We start from the raw sequence: 21138 nt of genomic DNA on the forward strand, positions 1-21138 counted from the left end.
AGTTTTCTCAGAATTCTGTACTTTTGTTCATATTTTCCTTTTGCTCCAAGAACTCTTTTAATAGAGTTTTAAATGTACCAGAGTTAGAGTCTCATTTTTTTTTTAAGATTTTATTTATTTATTTGACAGACAGAGATCACAAGTAGGCAGAGAAGCGGGCAGAGAGAAGGGGGAGGAAGCAGGATCCCTGAGGAGCAGAGATCCCGATGCGGGGCTCGATTCCAGAACTCTGGGATCACGACCTGAGCCAAAAGCAGAGGCTTAACCCACTGAGCCACCCAGCCACCCCTAGAGTCTCATTTTTTTTTTTTTTTTAAATTTATTTATCTGTCAGAGAGAGGGAGGGAGAGAGAGCGAGCACAGGCAGACAGAATGGCAGGCAGAGGCAGAGGGAGAAACAGGCTCCCTGACGAGCAAGGAGCCCGATGTGGGACTCAATCCCAGGACGCTGGGATCATGACCCAAGCCAAAGGCAGCTGCTTAACCAACTGAGCCACCCAGGCGTCCCGAGTCTCATTTTTAATGAATAAAATAACCATTAAGAAGTTGCATTTTGGAGCACAGGGTCATTCCACTCTGAAAATTTCCACATTGTAAAAAAGTTTTGTTCTTAGTCTTCTTTTGTACTTGCTTTATTCTTTTCTTTGTATGCTGTTATCCCTCTTTATTTGGTGCTATTAGTTTTAGCCTACTTCTGATATATACTCCTGATACAAAACAAAGTCAAATCCTGGCTTTAACACTAATCAGCTGCAAGACTTTTGGGGAAGTAATTCAACTTTCTGGGTTTCAATACCCTCATCTGTTTAAGTAGGGCGTTGCCTCCAAGGTTTGTTTCAGGTCTAAATTCTATCCTATAGCTGCACTGTAAGTGATAATTACTTCTGTTTTCTATTTAGAATAAATTGGCACTCAAGTAAAAATCCTACTCCTCACCTGTTCTTGAATTTAAAGCAGAGAAATCTGGATTCTTGTGACCACTTTCTGCATTTCCCTCTGATGACCATATTAGTATCCTCTTTAAATGTTAATGAACATGAATGAGTTTGTGTTGACTGCTTATTGTAAGTTCACTTCATGGAACTATTTTAATGACAAAGACTTTAAGGAGGAACATAATTTTTTTTTTAAACATGAAATTACCAGGCATTTTACATAAATGTTAAGTAAATCTTCACTCTAAAGGGAGGTGATATTATCCACCTGAAAATTAGGGAAGTGAACTTTAAAGGTGATTGCTTTGCTTATGTATCAGGCCAATGGAAGAAACTGTCTGATTTGCACCAGCTCATTATGGTAACAAAGTCTGCTCCGTTCTGCACTACTCATCTACAAAGGGTCGATCACGTATCTTTTTTGGTTCCACCACGTAGCTGGTGTTTCTGTTGTTTTTTTCTTTTTGTAGGCCTTTCCAAAAACTGGTACACTACACATAAAATTTACCATTTTAACCAGTTTTAAGTATACAGTTCAATAATATTAAGTATATTTATACTGTGTGTAATCAACCTTTTGTTTTTATTAATTTCTAGTTTTATTCAGAAGATGTTGACTAATTCCTCTTTTTCTGAAATTATTTGAAGTTGCTTATAGTAGATATGTGAACTTTGTATGGTGACAAATGGTAGCTAGATTTATCATGGTGGTCACTTCATAATGCATAGAAATGTTGAATAACTATGCTTGAAACTAATATAATATTGTATGTCAACTACATTCCAATAAACTTACAATTTTATCAATTGTATCTCAATAAAACTGAAAAAAATAAAAAAGTTTTTAAACGTTAACAGTTGCTATGCAACATGAAGAAGTTCTGGACATCTGCTGCACAACACGGTAAAGTGGATAGATATGTGAGGTGCTCTTACCACAATAAAAAAAAATGTCAAGTTCGTCAGTTCTGAAAAAAAATTACTCAAAATTTTTTTACTATCAACTAATACAATGCGGACTGGTATAAATGATCCATGGGCACATGACATCAAGGTATAGTCTCTGTGACTGGGGTACACAGTTCAATATAGAGCTACAGATCCCCTTTGATTGTTCAATGATTATTTACTTAAGTCATCTATATCACAACGGAATTTTTGCACTCAATCTGCATAATCAGATTACTATGGTAAATACCTCTGTTGATTAGTGCCTGCCTATTTCTCCTTTCATTTCCTATAGTTGCTCTAGGAAAGTTGCTTGTGTTATTAACAGCACAGGTATGAAAAACTACCATTTCTTCATTGTAAATTATACTGATACCTCCATATGATATTCTTTGTCATCTCTTTATTCAGCTGTTACCTGTTGTCTTCACAATCAGAATACTCCAGATTTATCATTCAGAGCTAGAGCTACCTCTGATTCCAAAGACAGGCTCTCTTCATGACTACTCATGATAAAGTAATGCATGAGATAAAAAGGAAGATTTTCTAGGGAGAATAAAAAGAATGCAACTTTCCCTTCCTTCCAAAGAAGGGGAAAGAGGGAAATTAAGGAAAATGAAGAGAGGAATTGGGGATATCAGATAAAAGAACCATCTAGAAGTGGGGAAATTAATGCAAAGGTCAGCAAAAGTTGCGGTCTCTGAATTTGACATTTAGTTTACAAATTAACAGATTAACCCATAAGCTGCACATAATCATTAAATTTGTAAAGGGCTATGCTTTTTATGCTTCTAAGAAAACCTTCAGTTAGCTATTGAGAGTCTTCTAAAATTAGTTAAAGTAAAAGAAATAATTGGTGTGAAAATGCAAGGGTTAGCTGTGTGGGAAAATGTCTAATTGAGGGTTGTACGTTTCTTGTAACTCGAGAAGAATAAATATTTTGAGGAGTAACGCTGAAGGTGGCATTTTTAAAAGAAATAAAATGGTTATTAAAAGCCACGGGAAAAGTACTAGAAAGGAAAGAGTAAGAGAGCAATCAAAGGATAATAGAATAATAAACAGGTTTACAGAATGATAATTAACAGTAATAAAAGGGTATTAAAGAAGATATTTAGAAGATATTAACATTTTCATTAAACTTAAGACTGGAAAAAATATTGAAATACTGAAAAATTTGACTATATGGAAATTCTAAATTTCTACTTATAAACTTCTAACCTTACATATTTTAAAAGAAAAACATAAATGGCAAAATAACTACATCCCCCCCCAAAAAAAACACCCAACAACTGTTCAACCTGAAAAGTGCCAAGAAATGCAAACAAGGACTCTGATGAGCTATTTTTAACTCATCAGATCACTACAAATGAAGAAGACTGACTATTTCAGTGTACCAAAGACACAGGGAAATGAATGCTTCTCTGTTCCATTGGTTAATGCATAAATGCCCTTTGCCTTTCAGGAAGGCAGGAGGTACTCTGTTCAAAATGTAAACTGACAATACTCTTTCCACCACCAAATCTACTCCTAGGAAACAACCTACTTCTAGAAGAAGATAAGTGTTCAAAGATATATCCATCATAATGCCCAGTGAAGAAGTGTCCCAAAGAATGAAAACCACAAAAAACTCAAATATCCACTAACAATGGGTAAGGTAATTACCTGCGGCACATCCACAAAAAGGGCTGTTGCTACCACCATGAAAAGCATGAAGATTCTGAAGAAAGTCACATAACAAAGAAACTTAGTGCCACTGTAAATTCGTGATCATTGCTCCCACATGGGCCCTCTACTTCTCTAACCACAGACTTAGAGGCCCTTCTGCTGATGTAACCAAACCTCTTATTGTCCGTAAAGAGAACGAAGAAAGGATGGACACATGCTGCATGGGTGAGCCTTGAAAACATCACGCTAAGTTGAAAGAAAGCAGTCACAAAGGGCCACATAGTGTATCATTCTGTTTATATGAAATGCCCAGAAGAGGCAAATCTATAGAAATAGCAAGCAGATTACAGATTGCATAGGTCTGTGGGGAGGGGCTGGACTGGGAGAACAGGGTGAGGGTGGGGGAAAGATGGTGGGCTGATGGTAAAGGGAGTGGGGTTTTGGGGGGTGATGAAAATAGTCTAAACTTAGTTGTGATGACGGATGCACAATCTGTAAATATACTACAAGCCACTGAATTCTACATTTTTAATGGGTGAATTGTAGAGGGTATATAAATTATACCCCCAAAAGACATTAAAAAGCAAAAAGTTCTCCTAATATCTGCATGTCCCTCTGCCACCTCAGCAGTCTCATCCTTCAAGCTAAGTACACCTTGTCTTTTCTATTATGTATGTAAGTTTTACCACCTGTGTGCAATAAACCATCTCTACACTCATGTCACTCCACCTTTCTAGAAAGCCATCTGACAATGTGTACCATACCAACAGCTAAAATAACAACTTCTGCCCATTGATTCAGATAGTAACTTTTTGAAATCTATTTTAAGGAAATATAAATTTAGAAATTTATATTCAGGGGTGCCTGGGTGGCTCAGTGAGTTAAAGCCTCTGCCTTTGGCTCAGGTCATGATTCCAGGGTCCTGGGATCCAGCCGCGCATCAGGCTCTCTGCTCAGCGGGGAGCCTGCTTCCCCGGTCCCCCGCCTGCCTCTCTGCCTACTTGTAATCTCTGTCAAATAAATAAATAAAATCTTAAAAAAAAAAAGAAATTTATATTCAAAGCAACTATTTCCTAGTTTGGGGAAAAATGCAAGCAATCTAAACATTTAACAACTGAAAAAATCAATCAACTATAAAGTGCCTGACAAGGAATAGCGAAAAGCCACTAAAATGTCTTCAATGAATATAGAATATAAAGAAAAAGTGTTCATGCTCTATACGTGAAAAAAAGCAGAACACAAGGTATATATCTAGTGTGATCTCTGTTATGTACATTATACATGTTGTCAACAGGGATATGAGGGCCATGCACAGCTTTCTCTAAATACCATTCCCCTGAGAACCTTGAAAACCACCAAGACACACTGCCTAGCCACAGGGACAGAGACTGGTTTGGGGATGCAGTGGGCAATCAAAGTCCCTTCCCTAGAAATGCGCAGTTGAAACCACGAGATTCAAACTGCTCTTCTGAGCTGAAGAGATCTAAGCCCAGGCCCAGTTTGCAAGTCTGCTGCAGGCTGCAGTTATCTGAAGAATGCTGCTAGGATCTCGGCCCACCAGCGCAGCTCTGACGTCTAGCTGCACCAAAATTCCATCATTCTTAAGGGGCTGGAATGCAGAAGCAGGAATTCTCCGGGCACACACTGGTTGGAAATAGCAAAGCTAATCCCATGGGAGCACTGCCGGCTGCTATCCACCTGTGTCAGCAGCTCCCTGTGGCATCTTCTTGTTTAACCTGCTCCAAGCACAGTAAATAATCTAACAGCTGATCCTGCTATGTACATGGGCCAGTATAGAATTTCTAATCGCTGTCAAAGCATGGTTTGTAGGTCTAGCCATAGATCCTAGTCACCACTACTGCTGCCCTCCTGCAGACACTCCCAACCCAGGGGCTGGCCCCTCAGTATTTCAGGGCTGCACTCCAGGATCCCCTCGGCTGCCTTCTATCCTAGCACACAACCCCACTGCAGAAACAGCAAGCAATACCACAAAATGTGAAGGGGAATCCACCAAGCTGGATCTTCTCAGGATCCTCCGAGCTGAGCACTTCTCCAATAGCACCCAAATCTTTTGAGGGTAGAGAAGCACCAAACAACTCTGACAAATCTGCCCTCACATAGTGAGGGAAAGAGGGCAGATGTTCAGGCCCATTAGACCAGGCTTTCCCTCTCTCTTTCTCTTCTAAAGCTCCTGGTTACTGACCCCTCCATGCCCACATTCTCTCATCTTAATGTGGAGGCATCACAACATTCACATCACTGAAGGCATTCATCAAATACCACTTCTGGTCCCTCCTCTGTACTACTTCCTTTGCTATTAAAAAAAATTTAGGGGCACTCAGGTGGCTTAGTTGATTAAGCAACTGCCTTTGGCTCAGATTGTGATCCTGGCCCACACCAGGTTCCATGCTCAGTGGGGAACCTGCTTCTCCTTCCTCTTCACCTCCCCCTGCTCATGCTCTCTCCAAGTTCTCTCTCTCTCAAATAAATAAAATATTTTTTAAAAAGTTCAAAACAAAAAAAAAAGTCAATTTGCTGCTGCGGACGTAATAATTACAACCTGTAAACCAGGGCATTCACCAGGAATCCATGAAATCATTCCTATATAAACGTGCATACATACATACATACATACATACACTTTTCTTCTCATTTGTATCAGACTTGATCCATCACAAAGAATCAGAAGGCTTCTGGAATCCATGAGCAGGTCAGCAATTTCTTTTTTTTTCTTTTTTTTTTTTTTTTTAAGATTTTATTTATTTGACACACAGAGAGAGATCACAAGCAGGCAGAGAGGCAGGCAGAGAGAGAGAGAGAGGAGGAAACAGGCTCCCTGCTCAGCAGAGAGCCCGATGTGGGGCTCGATCCCAGGACCCTGAGATCATGACCTGAGCCGAAGACAGAGGCTTTAACCCACTGAGCCACCCAGGCGCCCCATAGGTCAGCAATTTCTGACACGTTCTGCTTTAACTCTTCAGACAGGCTGATCTTCCATTTATACAGCTTTATTGAGGTATATTTCACATACCATTAGATTCACTTATTTAAAAGGAAAAGTTCAGTGATTTCTATCATTGACAAGAGGATCTGTACCAGCATAGAGAGGAAGAGAAAAAATAAATTGGCATCCTCTGTTCTCAGCCACATTTTTATCTTCCCTTCCTCTACTGTGTTTTCCTGGGCCTCCCATTTAGCCCATAGCCTCCTACAGTCCCTCAGCAGCCCTTCGTGTGGCCTGTAAGTCTGGGAGAGCAGCCACAAGCTGGGGCAGCAGGCTTAGTTCACCATGACCCCGACACTCCCCCCAGCGGAACAAGCTCTCTGTTCAGAATATGTGATCTTATTGAAAACCAAAGAAATAAAAATTAAAAAGGAGGAGAAAAAAGGAAAACATTTTTGTGTACTTTTAAAGGAGAGATAGCAAGTTCAGTGTTTATAAGTAAAGGCTAAGAGCTTTCTTACATAATCTTTTCCGTGATTCCCACAATCAATCAAAAGCCCAAGAAATAACCATTGGGACCCATCAACTAGTAAATAATTATTTGAGACAAGAAAAAAAAATTCATATGTGTGATGGACAATAAAAGACCCAAAGAAATAAAAACCCTGGAAAAAGCAGGGTCAACAAAACGCACAGAAAAACAATATAGAAATATATACAAATAACATCATAAATCAGAATATAAATAAATGAAATGTCTCAATTTCATTGGAAAAAAATTTAGATCATGTAAAAAAGAAAATCCCACAAAATCCACAGAGACACACATACAGAGAGATTATGAATATAAATAAGAAAAATATATCTATGGGAGGAAATTAGATTCTGGGAATGACAGACTAGGAAATTCAGAAGTCTCCCTCCGAACATAACTGGAAGAATATAAAGGACATTTTCTTGATGGCATTACAGAACTGACAAAGAACTGCCAAGCCAAATCCTGGGAAGATGCAGGTCCAAAAAGTGAGCCAAGGATACAAGGGCCACTTTCTCTTTGGGGTGTCCTCTGATTCTGAAGAGTGTCACTGAACAACGCTATGACTCCATCCAGGAATTAAGGGAAAGAAACTTGAGTTCTGAAATTTAAGAAACTTGAATCCTTGAGTTCAGAAACTTGAGTTTTCAAGTTTCAGAAACTTTGAGTCCAAGGCCCACCAAATTCAGGGAGCCTGGTGAATCCTCCTTAATTTGAACTGGAATTCTGAAGCAGTGCTCCCTACAAATAAAGATGAACCAGAATCAGCAGATCTTTGTAGGCACTAAAGCTTAGTTCTGAATCATCTCAGTCCTGGAACTGAACTGAAGTAAACCCAGATCACTACGGTTGACAAGTACCCAGCAGAAACAAATACAAAACCACTTTGGAGGAAGATTATATTATCTTAGACCTCACTTTATTTTTTTTTTTTTTTCATTTCTCTGGTACTTAAAAATAACTAGACCTACAAAAAACAAGACTCTATTTAAAAAAAAAAAAAGAAACCATAAGCAACAGAATACCTATAATTGCTCTAAATATTAGAGAGTGAGACATAAAGTTTACAATAATTTTGCCTACTATCTCCACAAGATGAAAGAAAAGACTGTTTTGGCAGAGCATTGGAAACTATAGAGAAGAATGAATACATATATGAAAAGAGGTCCAACCTCATTAGTAATCAAAGAAATGCAAACTAAAACCACTGTGTCTACTACTTTGCTTACTATGCTTACTACTATGTCCCAACTTGATGGCTAAAATTTTTAAAAACTGACAACATCAAGTATTGCTAAAAATAGAGGAACAGGAACTCTCACGTATCATTGGTAAGACTAGAAATTGTTTAAACCAGTTTAGGAAACTATTTAGGACTATCTAATAAAATTGCATATATGCATAACCAAAGACACAGTAATTCTACAGGAGATTATACATCCAACAGAAACTCGAGCATGTGTAAACCATGAGACACATACAAGAAAACTTCTAAAAGTAAAAATCACTAGAAGGAAAAATGGATAATACTGTTATTACGGCAGCAGACTCTATTTTTTTTTTTTTAAAGATTTATTTAGAGAGAGAGACAGAGAGTGTGAGTGGGAAAGGGAAAAGAGAGACTCTCAAGCAGGCTCTCTGCTGAGGACAGAGTCAGAGGAAGGGCTCGATCCCAGAACCCAGAGATCATGACCTGAAACTAAGAGTTGGCAACTCAACCGACTGAGCCACCCAGGTGCCCCAGTAGCAGATGTTAACATACTCATTTCACTAAATTAATTGATCAAATACACAAAAGCTTAACAAAAACTAACAAGCCTAAAAGAAATATAAGATCTTATTAGAAAACCCATTATTTTCAACCCTACAGATAACATTAAAAGGAAAAAAACCTGACTCCATTAGGCAATAATGCAAATTTCAACAATTACCAAAGAATCACTGTGATACAGACTACCTTCTCTTACCACAGTAAAATCAGAAATCAGTGGGGAAGTGGTAACCAATCTGTGGAGAAGAGGTAACCAATCTGTGCCTATCTTCTTGGAAATTTATGAACAGAGTTCTAAATAACTGTTAGGTCAGAGGGAAAAAACATAAAGGATATTCGAAAACACTTAAAGTTTTAGTGACAATGAAAGTACTAAATATTGAAATACATGAGATTTAGCTAAGTCACTACTTAGAGAAAAATGTCATGTTTTAAAAGTATATCTGAAAAGAAGAAAGACTGAGGGCACCTGCCTGGCTCAGTTGGAAGAGCATGTGACTCTTGATCTTGGGGTCCTAAGTTCAAGCCCTATGCTGGGTGTAAAGATTACTTTAAAAAATGGGGGTGTTTGGGTGGCACAGTTGGTTGAGCCTCCCAATACTGCTTTTAGTTTAGGTCATGATCCCACGGTTGTAGGATTGTGCTCCCCACATCAGGCTCTATGCTCAGTGTGGACTCTGCTTGAGATTCTCTCTCCCTCTCTTCTCCCCCTCGAGCTCACCCTCTCTCTCTCTAAAATAAATAAATATATCTTGAAAAAAACTTTAAAAAAAAGAAGGAATACTGAAAATCAATGATCTAAATGTGCAACTCAAAAAATTAGAGGAAGTACAAACAGAGTTGAGGACATGAGCCTAACAATGAAACTAAAACAATAAAAGAAGAAATAATCCATTAGTATAATTTTGTAATTCACCACATTGACATGCACATGTCAATTAAGACTAATGGAGAAAAAACTGCATTATCTCAACAAGTATAGAAAAGGCACTTTTAAAAATTTAACACTCACTTGTGATATAAATTCTTAGCAAACTAAGATGAGAAAAGGATTTTTCTAACCTGATAAAAGTGACTTATAATATACAACAAACACCATACCAAATGATGAACATTAGAAGACACGGATGCTCACTAGCACCACCCCTATTCCAGACTACTGGAAAGCCCAACACGGAAGTAAGACAAACAGGACAGGCATAAGGATTGGAAAATAAGACAAATTTGGTTTTGTACAAGCAGAGACTAGGAAAGTATGCAGAATAATCAAGGAAATCTTAAATTATTAGAATTAAAATGACAGGTTGATGCTTATCACATGAAAATACAGAAGTCAATTACTTATCTATATATCAGCATAGTTAGAAAATGAGAATATAAACCATTTATAATGGTCTAAAACTATCCTGTATAACCAATCTAATAGGTTATACAATATAAAACTTTATTGAAAGTTATTTTAGCATAGAGAGATGTGCTCCATTCAAGTATAGGAGTCCAGATTATAAAGATATTAATTCTATCTCATTCTAATTTTATACTTCAATGTAATTCCAGTCAAACTCCTGATAGGGTGTTTTGTCTGGAATCTGACAGATTTATTATACAATATATAAGGAAGATCAAAGGGACAAGCTTGGCCAAAGCAAATTAAATAACCAGGGTGGTGAGGGAAGATACCTGCCCTACCAGTTTTAAAAAATTTGTTATTAAGTTCTAGTAATTAAGACAGTTTAGTTACAACACCAGAATAGGTAAACAGAGCAATGGAAAAGAAAAGAGAAACACATCCACACATGTAAGGAGGCTTTACTTTTGACAAAGTATTATAGATCAATATGGAAAGATTGAAACATTCAATTTATAGTACTGAGACAACAGATTATCCACCTTGAAAATAAAGAAGCAATCTCTACCTCCCACCACATCCAAAAAATAAATTCAAGATTAAAGAACTAAATGTGAAAAGTAAACCTTAAAGCATTTCTAAAAATATAAGGGGGAACATCTTTATGACTTGAAGAAAGCATTTTTTAAACAAGATATTAAAAGAATAAAAATCATAAGGAAAAGACCACCAAACATGACTACTTTCAAATTAAGAATATGAAACAGAAAGTGAAAGATAAACCACAGACAAGGAAAGATAAGGTATTTGCAAGCATCTTGCCATCAAAGGATTAATAACTACAATATACAAAGAACTCCTACAAATCTATACTCAATCTTCTCTCCTAATAAATTAGGTATGTGTGAAAAGTCTCCATTTTTTTGTTTCCGTTTTGAAAAATAAATATTTAGTTTCTCTGAGACTATCCTTTTTCTCTTTTTTGTTATTTGCAACACAGAATTCTAACTCTGATCTGAATAGTATTAGATTTGTTGAAAAATATTTTTAAATTAATGTAATTTAACAGTTTGATTATAAAATAACTGCAGAAATTTTGTAAAAGTATTTTAAAATATACATTTAAAATATTAAATAATTAAAATGTTAAAATTAAAAAGAGGGGCACCTGGGTGGCTCAGTCATTAAGGGTCTGCCTTCGGCTCATGGCATGATCCCAAGGGTCCTAGGATCAAGCCCTGCATTGGACTCCCTGCTCAGCAGGAAGCCTGCTTCTCCCTCTCCTACTCCCCTGCTTGTGTTCCCTCTCTCACTGTCACTCTCTCTCTCAAATAAATAATTTTTTAATCTTAAAAAAATTAAAAAGAAACAAAATTAGAGAAAGGAAAATCATGAATAATCCTTCATGCATGCAAACATCCTTCTTAATATTTTGGAATTTTTCCTATACTTTGTTTCCACTATTACATACAGAGATGTATATGTACACTACTGACATGTTATATGCATATACATATATATGTACATATGCTTGACAAGTTGGATCTGAAGTGAAGACGGGTCATTCCAGGGACATCCATCAATTTGGAGATGCAAGCTAACATTTAAAAAGGTAAAGTCTGAGAATACTGACTGGGGAGATCATTCTTGGAGCAACAAATGAATCACTTTTGGAGGCAGAGACTAGGAGGAAAATAAGAGTGAAAACTAAATTCTGGAATAAAGACTATATTGAGATGTTGGGTTAAAGAACTCTCTAAAAAAGAAAAGGCAGGGTCAGAGAGGTAGGAGGAGAATGGGGATATTGCGGAAGAATTTCGAGGAGAGAATACTGCTGAACTGCTGAAGCCTGTAAAGGAGAGCATTTAAGGAGAATAAGAGCCAAGAAAAGACAATCAAGAAGGTTGTGGTGAAAATATCAGACTACTGGAATGCAAAGAAAGTGGGAGATAAAGGCATGTGTGTGTGTGGACCATAGAGTCAAAAATATAGCAGGAAAGAGAAGGTGACAAATCACTGGAAATGTTTTTCAAGATGGGAGAAATCAGTTTAGTTCTAGGGAATGAAGCCCAATACACTGCAAGACTGAAGACACTGGAAGAGAGAAAACAAGGACACAAAAAGCTGAAGGCAGTGGAGACAATGAAGTTGGGAAAGGGGGAAACATGATTCATGGGCTGACACAGGAGAAAAGAATTGGGTGTTTCAAGCTGATGATGACAGTGGAATCTTTGGGAGGTAAACCTGGTGGCTTAGTACCAAGACCTGGCATGGGACAAAATTCTATTTAAATCAGAAGCATCTCCATTAAGCAGTATTTGAGAACTTACTAGAAATAAAAAAGCAAATCCCTCGTTACGTCTTTGCTTCAAGTCAGTCATGGCATGAGAACCGAGACAAGTATTTGAGTGAAATGTCATAAAAACTGATGCTAAGAGGAATTTCTAAAACAACTGCTGACCCAAATAGACTGACAAGCTCTTGTTTCCTTAAAAGGAGGAAAATCTTGAGTTATTTTAACATTATCCTTTGATACACAAGTGTCTATCCACACTATTGGCAAAAACTGCACGTAACAAATGTTTCTGTATGACACACTCAATCAAGCAGTTGCTGGTTTAACATACAGGATTAAGAGCAAAACAATTCCAGGTGAAATAACCCAGCTCATGTTTTCCTAAACATCTGTGATTAAACAAGGAATGTGGTGATTCATGGTACTGGTATTAAGTTATACTGAAGTTGTTCCTCTGTCTCAGAGAAGCAGGGCTGGGCTGTCACTGTGATTTTCTCAACTCCTTCAACATCCAAGCTCCACGCTTTCCTCACCTATCAAAAGTCAGCCCCACCTTGAGTGACGCCTAGATAAAAGCCGAATTAGACTTCTTTGTGCCACAAACCCAACAAACTGGAAAAACAAGAACGCTTACTGACCTCTTTAATTATTCCTTAAAAAGAGATCTAAAATTTATGAGTAATAAATTTTGTTTAAAAAAGGTTATGTTCTAAGTATACGCATAACCAAAGCCTATGACTGAAATATATGGAACCTCTGAAGTGGTTTTCAACTTCAAATACAAACATTTATCGGAAGCTAATTAGCTTTGTTATTAGCGGTGTGTGAAGAGTTAATGATGATTTGAGGAAGTAAAGCTGGCAAAGATTTTCATTTGACCGTGGATTTACAAAATGCTCAACAATTCCACTTTCTGAAATAGCTTTTATCTTCCTGTAGGTCAAAATAAATTAGTAAGTTAAGTGTGGATGTCTTTGAGGTAATATCAAAGCAGTGCCATTAGAGGGAAACTGGGAATTATTACTCAGAAGTGTCTGGAAAATGATTGTCAGAAATGAAGACACAGAGACATTACTATACCCACATTCTTCCACATTCCACGGATGTTTCTTCTATTTGCTTACACGAACCATTTGCTCTTTGGCACACCCCCAGCAACACTTGCAGATCTCCTAGGTGTTCTTAATATCAAGCATTTAATTCTCCAATTAGTTCAAACTGCCCCCACAAAGCATTTCTTTTCTCATCTTTCAAAGGTTCCTTATTCTCAAGTTTCTCCTAAAATTTCATTTAATTTTAGATTCTTTATTTTTACCTTCTAAACTCTGTACTCTCTTCTTCTGTTCCAATTATCAGTAATGACTTGACTCTCTAAGACCCTGTGTCTTTCAGCAATGACGTTAGGTATTTTCTTAAAATTCTTGTGTCTCCCATGAGGTGCTATGGCTTCATGAGGGCCTCCCAGAGCAACATGCCAGTAACCAGGCTTTCCAAGGGAGGAATCATGAATACTCGAATACCTGCTTCTTCACCCATGGCCATGATCATTCTGAATGACTTTAAAATTCCTGGCTTCACCAGTCCTGGAATGACCCTGACTACAGGCCCTGTTCCATCAGTCCACACCCAATGCCAGCACAGTTCCCCCTGACAATTCAAATGTGTACATCCAGCATTCAGGTCAAAGTTCTCACCTTCTGGATGAAGGCCCCAGCTTCCCCCATCCCTTCTGATTTCACTTCCTTGCATCATCAGTCTGCTCTGCATGAACCCTCACTTCAATCACCCTCTCAACTTCCATCTCAAGCCTCTCTTCTCTTGTCTCACCGCCCACGCCCTTCGTTTCCAGCCAGGCCAGATCTCATTGCTGTCCCAAGTCTGAGTCATGGTCTCTGACCTCTGCTGGCCCCTCAACCGTGCCTGGCAGTCTCTACTCATGTTCCCAATCATTTCCTCTCCTTTGCCCTCAGTAGCAATTCTACGTTGTCACCTCTCCATAGACTCTTCACCTCTTCCTCAAGTGACAATCTCAGTGTCAATTTAGAAAATGAAGCTGCCTCCTGACCTCTAACTTACTCTACAAGCGAATACACAATTCCTCCTCTGGGGGCGGGAAGCTTCCCATTAGGGTGCCTTGAATTCCATCCTTCCCTCTCCATCCCCACAGCAGCAGAGCCCTCCAACCACCTCCTTCTCCCTCTGGTATCTCAAAGGCTTCTCTAGGCAAACAGAGATACTTACTATGCTCTCATTTTTAAAAAATGGCATATATTAAAAATTACAAATGTCTGTAGAGTACAGTTACCACTCCACTACATACTGAATATAGTGATCTGCTCAATTTTCATTGTATTACTTTATGTTTTCAGTACCTGCCTTCACGGGTCCAACTTACTGTAGACATTGATACTCATTCCTGTTGCTTCAACTCCAGCAAGTTCCTAAGCCACCCAGACCAAGCCTCTGACCTTCCCATGGCTGGGTCTAGAGGGCCACCCGCTGGTTCTCCAAGTTGAGGCTTGCTCTCTCACATATGCAACTGTGATCACCAGTTCCGGGCTTAATTTCAGCTTGTACACCCGGTATCTGCACTCCAGCGATGTCAATGAACGCGCAAGGAACACTGGCTACTCTGGTGAAGTCCAGCTGGATAGCTGGTCTGTCACTTTAAGCCCCACTCCCTTGTTTCCTCTCATTTTCTATTCATCTCCAACCAACCCCACATCAAATCTATGAACAAACATTCATGCTGTTACAGGTGGTTCATTTCATTTACTACTTATTTTCAGTAGTTTTAAGTGTTAAAACCAAATTCTGAAATTCATATACCTCTTTCAGTGAGTCTGCAAACAATACTGTTATAGGCTCTATAATATTTCCTAATTATAGATTCTATATAACATGAATGCTACAGGATTTATGCTCAGAGAAGACCACCATTTTAAGAGTAAACTATTTCTGAAACTATTCTATCAGTCAAAAACCAAGAAAAGGAGGCTAATATCAGGCGCCTGGGTGGCTTAGTCATTAAGTGTCTGCCTTCAGCTCAGGTCATGATCCCAGGGTCTTGGGCTCGAGCCCTGCATCGGGCTTCCTGCTCTGCGGAAGGCCTGTTTCTCCCTCTCCCGCTCCCCCTGCTTGTGTTCCCTCTCTTGCTGTGTCTCTGTCAAATAAATAAAATCTTTAAAAAAAAAAAAAAAAGCATAGTATCAGGTAGTAATATGCTGGAAAATCAAATCTTGAACAAAGATTTGAGGATCCTGAGGCTTCCAAATGTGCTGGTTTCTATCAGATAAGTTTTTGACTTTCTCATTTTATACCATCCAAAGGAACTGATTCTATGTTAAAAAAAAAAAAAAAAGATCCAAAACGAATCAGAGAAAACATACAAAAAAATAGCAGTATATTTATATATTGTATATTCTGAAATGAAAACTAAGAAACAATGGCATGCTAAAATCAACTGGTACTAAAGTATTTCCTCATGAATGTACAACACAGCAGGACTTAATAACTTTGGAAAGCAGGGGCACCTGACTGGCTCAGTCAGTTGAGCCTCTGACTCTTGGTTTTGGCTCAGATCACAATCTCAGGGTCATGAGACAGAGCCCAACGGCAGGCTCCACGCTCAGTGTGGAGTCTGTCTGAGACTCTCTCTCCCTCTGCCCTTCCCTCAAAATAAATGAATTAAATCTTTTTAAAAAATAACTTTGAAAAGCAGTCATCAGATACCGATCAACACATGATGTGTGAAGATAATAAGTACAGCTCTTCCTTGACTTACAGTAGGGTTATATTCCTAATAAACACATTGTAAATTGAAAAGATCGTAAGTCAAAAATGCACTTAACAAAACCAACCTATCAAACATCACTGCTTAGCCTAGCATTATCTTAAATGTGCTCAGAACACTCACAGTAGCCCACGGTTGGTCAAAATAATCTAACACAAAGCCCATTCTGTAATAAAGAGCTGAATCTCTCCTATAATTTGTTGAGTACTATACAGAAGGGGAAGAAGAGAATGGATGTATAGGGACAGAACGGTCACAAGGGCATTGTTGTTTACTCTCATGATCATTTGGCTGACTGGGCACTGTGGCTCACTGTCACTACGCAGCATCTCGAGAGAGCAGTGTATTGCCAGCCTAGGTAAAGATCAAAATTCAAAATGTGAAGTATGGTTTCTACTGAAATGCACATCATTTTTGCACCACTGTAAAGGTGAAAAATTACTACGTTGAACCATCATAAGTTGGGGACCGTCTGTATGTAACCTAACATAAACACCACTGACCCAGTCCATGATAGAAAATGACATGCAAGACATACTTAGTGCATTCATCATCTGGAAAATAAGTCAAGAGGGGCAAAGCCTGACTCTGGAATCCTTTCCTTAATGACACTCTTAACTACCTCGTAGCTCTAACCAGGCTGTTCTTTTGCCCTGGTCCAAAATACACCTAGATATGAGAAAGTACAATGGAAAACATTTCTCTTTATCATTAAAAAAAAAAACTAACAGATTTTTTTTTTTTTTATCAGATGGTAAATGGTAAATCTAACGTTATACCAAGACTGTTTAGATGAATTAAAATACGGCCTTGCCTCAAAGCATGAGCATGTCTTTCCTATCTTACTGGACCTAGCTAACATTTTTAAGGGAGAAAAAAAATCAACACTTATAAACCACTTAAAATTAAATAGTCCATTTAAAACATTCTGCTGTGAACACGAAACAGAGAGTGGAAGCCAAAGGTGAAACAGGTTTTTAAAATGTAAGTAGCAGCAACAGTAATATATTGAATTATATAATTTCCAAAATGTTGAAAATGAATTTTCATGCTGAAATAGTAAGAAAACGCCACTGATTATGTGTTATCCACATAAAATGCGGTAACCCAAAGTACAGTTGGATCAGAAGGAAAAAAAAATATGTTAAAGGCTAGTTTACGGTTTTCATTCTCTAATTATAATAAATCTTTCAATTTAGTGCATAACAGGAATGGAGAAACAAAGTTAATAAATGCTTACAAAGGTGGCTCAGGTTATAACAAACATGGAAATGAATACCAAAACAAAAAACACCAAAACAAAAATTTTAAAAAGATCACAAACTAAACCCTGTTTGGTATCTAGAAATATACCTAGTTTTAAAGAATTTCAACAAGGTTACTTAAAAAAACAAAACAAAACAAAAAAAAACAAAAAACAAAAACCACCAACAAAAAAAGCTTGATTTCTTTCTGGTAACACAGAAGTCCTTACAGAAGGGTAGAAGCACTTTTGTTTTTTATCCCAAAGAATAAAGCAGAGCCTCCATTGTCCGATTCCTCCAATCATCAAAGCTCTTGACTTAGCAATCACCTTTCAACAAGCAGAGAGGCTCAAAAGTTCACTCTGCCCTAGGGGGCACCTCTCCAAGTATCAACCACCTCCAGCAATTCAAACATCCAAAATAACTTCAAATTGTAACCGGTTTTCCACTTTCATTTCTACACGGAAGTCCGTGTACCACGAATTTCAGTTGAGTTACTGTGGGTGACCACTAGGGAGCATGAAGTGAAGTTTTTAGCCAAGAAGGACCCCAGCTGGACGGCCTTGTTCCAGCTGCCCAAGTGCACTTGCTAGAAAGCCCTGCCCCCATGTGGCCAGCTGCAGGGGTGGGAAGATTCTGCTCTAAAATAATCCTGTGAAATACCCACCTCTGGCTGTTGAAAGATTCAGAATAAAGCCTCCTAAGCAGAAACTCTACCCTTCTCAGACTCAGTGCCTTGGACAGTGAGAACATACAACAATTAGCTATAACGACATTGGCTGTATCTGACTGGGCCTTACTTACTGAGGTTCTCACGTGTGGCTTCTGCCAACAGGAACATTCAACGACATTGTGAGACAATGCTGAGGCCCAGTTTAAATGACATCTTTCCTGGTCACAACATATTTTGCTGGTAATGCTTCACTGCATATGGTCTTTTAGTTAATATTAAAGTTGTATGTAAAGGTCATATACGACTTTCTTTGGTCCTGGGGCAAATGGGGCATCTCAGTGCTTTGGGCTTTTGGTATTCCTTCTGTGTCTAGTACCCCCTCTGTGGTCTGGGACGCTTCCTTCCCAGCTCCGGCCGCCTGGGGTCCATCCTGGAATGCTCCCATCCTCTCGGGCTCCCACCCATGTACTTTCCAAAGCGGGGTGCTTCCCAAACCTGTACTGTCTCTCAGTCTCAGGGCCAGGCTCTCAGTGCCTCCGAAGTGGAAAACTAGCTCGAATAATCTGAAAACTGCTGTTGTTCAAGATCATTTTACTGACTCTCACAGTGGGACTTCTGGACATGTGGAATGTGAGGGACATCCAGAACAAACAGGCCACGAGGAGATCTGGGGAAGACTGGGTCTGGTGGCAGCACCCAAAGCAGGCTCTGAAGGAGGAGGCTTCCTGCAAGCTATGAAGTCATCACAGAAGAGAATTCAGTATTTCATGCCTCCATTGGCTACAGGAATGAAAACAGGAAAGCACTGAGGAAATGGAATGATTCCCTTCCTCCTGGATTTACTTTCTCAGGCCCCCCTGAGCCGGGGAGAAGAGGCGCTCACTGTGTGTGGCCCTCACTCCGCCTCTCCACCAGGTGTAGTCAGTCCTCCCTGAATGTTAGCTACTATGACTCGTGCGGCTTGCCCAAAATAAAACACGTTAGAGAGACGGCAAACAACACATTCTGAGATTTCTGCTTCTGTTCTAATGCTCAGAAGTCACGTAATGACCAGATGAGTTAATGTGTTCTCATCCAGGAACACAACGATGTCTGTTTCAAACAGAAACGCGTCCAGTTTTCTCCACGCTGGAAGTAATGTGTTCGCCCATAGACACACGCAAACACTGCATTATCTGTTACGTTCCTCAGAGGTTATTTATTTTGCTCCATAACAAATGGGGAAATATAATGACTCCGTCCATTGAGTGAAAAACAAATACAAGATCTCCTCTGAGAACCTGAAGCAGACCCATTTTAGCTAAAGAAGAATCGTTTCCATACATTTACTCATTCAGCACACATGAATATATTCTTTTTATTTCTGTATTTTCAACCTTCTTCGGTCTGCCAGGCCACCCTGCTAGCGTTGGCTAATGTCACCAACCTTCTCCAAACGTCCCCTCCTCACCTTGTGCCTGCTCACCACCATGGGCACAGCACCCGGAGGCTGAGGTCCACCGTCGTGTGCCCCATTCAGATTTGGAGGACTTGGGGTCATAACTGTCAGAAACATGAAGTAACGGCCAGAGTCCATGACATCAGCTGCGTAGATTTCAGAGTGCTGATGGCTCTCTTTGTTCTGTGTCTGTATGAAAAAATTACACTATTCCTCTTCTCAAGATAAAAAAAAAAAAAACAAAGGAAAAGATAAGCTCTAGTTCTCGCTCCTCGCTCTGCCCACGGGCAGGTGCAAGTTGCCTTGTCCTCCCCCGGCTATTTGAGGCCACATGTATCTGTGGATCACTCACTCCCTTCTGGAAAATGGCCTCCTCAGCTTCTCTAACATCTATCCATGAACTTCTCTGGCTTACTGTTCTACTTTTCGACCGCCCTTGAACTAGTGTTCTCTGGTTCTCTGGTATTAGCCCTCTTAGTTCACAAAGCCATCACAGGGACAGAATCTTTTTTTTTCCCCCAGATAAAATGCTGTATGTCTCTCCCACCTTCCAGTAGAACAGATCAAACAGAGCTACTACTGCTGGAGAGGAGGATGGGGGCCCAAGACACACCCAGCCCAGCCCCAGGCATCTCTGCAGAGCTCTGGGGTTCAGAACAAACTGTAATGTCCTTCCACACCCCTGGTAGTTCTTAGCCCTGTCTCCACTCCTCATTCTGCTCCTTCAACCTGATGACCTCCTCCCTACTCTCCCCACAAAGTCAGATGCATCCCTCCCAGACTCCGTTCAAGGGTGACCTGTTTGTGATTCTTTGCTGTTAAGAGGTCGAGGCGAGCACTCCATATTCCCTGGAGGCACCCTGGACTGCCTCCACTATTGTTGGTAGTTTATGTTTCTGCTCTCTGTACTAGATCAGGCAACTGGAACAGCGGAGAGGATGATGATGGTGGTGGTGGTGTGTGTGTGTTTGAGAGATATGAAGGAGAGGCGTCCCAGATGAACCTCAATGAGGCCTGGGTATACTCTGACTGTGGGGCTGGCGCCTTGATCTGCATGAAGAGAAGCAAGGCTGTGGCTAGAGACAGGGAGAGGACAGTGGCTGGCTGCTCTCCAGCCCAACCAACAAGGATGGAATCTAAGCCCGCCCTAGAAAAAGAGACAAAATCAAAGAACTGCTTTCAAAACAGACTATGAAATAAGCATTAGGTAAAATACCAAAGACCTCATATTCTTTTTTTTTTTTAAATAATACTTCTCTATTGTTTTCATTAAGATCTAAATTTCTAAAAGGCCTATCTATATTTTCTATTCAGTTTTGATGAACAAAAATCCTGCCTACAATCAGAGCCAATAAACTTCTCAAGCAGCAGTGGCCAGTGAAAAGAAAATAAAGAAGGGAGATGTTGGCATAGGTGTAAGACAGAGACAAAATTCTGACCTGTAGAACCAATCCAAAACACCTGTTAGATAAAGGTGGAGGCTGACAACACTTACAGGAATAGATACCTTATAGACATTATGCTTATAATCTTTTAAAAAACAAGAGT

General features: G+C 39.3%; 1 protein-coding gene across 2 annotated transcripts in view; it reads right to left on the reverse strand.

Moving 5' to 3' along the window:
* Positions 1-21138, reverse strand: part of LOC111152592 (tight junction protein 1) — a 250919-nt gene that overhangs the window by 211950 nt on the left and 17831 nt on the right. The window lies entirely within an intron of this gene.

The sequence above is a fragment of the Enhydra lutris genome, unplaced genomic scaffold, assembly GCF_002288905.1.
Source record: "Enhydra lutris kenyoni isolate GAN:26980312 unplaced genomic scaffold, ASM228890v2 scaffoldscaffold29, whole genome shotgun sequence".
In the NCBI taxonomy this organism is placed as follows: Eukaryota; Metazoa; Chordata; class Mammalia; order Carnivora; family Mustelidae; genus Enhydra; species Enhydra lutris.